We start from the raw sequence: 450 nt of genomic DNA, 5'->3' as shown, positions 1-450 counted from the left end.
ATTTTGGTCATGTTGTAAGAAGGGACCATTCCCTGGAGAAGGATGTCATGCTTGGTAGGGTAGAGGGTCGATGAAAGAGGGGGAGGCCTTCAACGAGATGGATTGATATGGTGGCTGCGATGATGGGCTCTAGTATAGCAGGGATTGTGGGGCTGGCGCAAAATCAGGCAGTGTTTCGTTCTGCTATGCATGGGGTCGCTATGAGTCAGAAACGACTCGACGGCACTTAACAACAACAGCAACAACATCATTAATATCACACACAAGTAAAATCCTGCTGAAGATAATTGAAAAATGGTTGCAACAGTATACTGACAGGGAATTTCCAGAAATGCAAGCTGTATCCAGAAGAGGATGGAGAATGAGGGATATCATTGCTGATGTCAGATGAATCTTAGCCGAAAGCAAAGAATACAAGAGATGTTTACCTGTGTTTTATTGACTATGCAA

The sequence above is a fragment of the Orycteropus afer genome, unplaced genomic scaffold, assembly GCF_000298275.1.
Source record: "Orycteropus afer afer isolate SDZICR_OR568_19922 unplaced genomic scaffold, OryAfe1.0 scaffold00001, whole genome shotgun sequence".
Lineage (NCBI taxonomy): Eukaryota > Metazoa > Chordata > Mammalia > Tubulidentata > Orycteropodidae > Orycteropus > Orycteropus afer.
The sequence above is the reverse complement of the archived record's forward strand: the minus strand, read 5'-3'. Positions refer to the sequence as shown.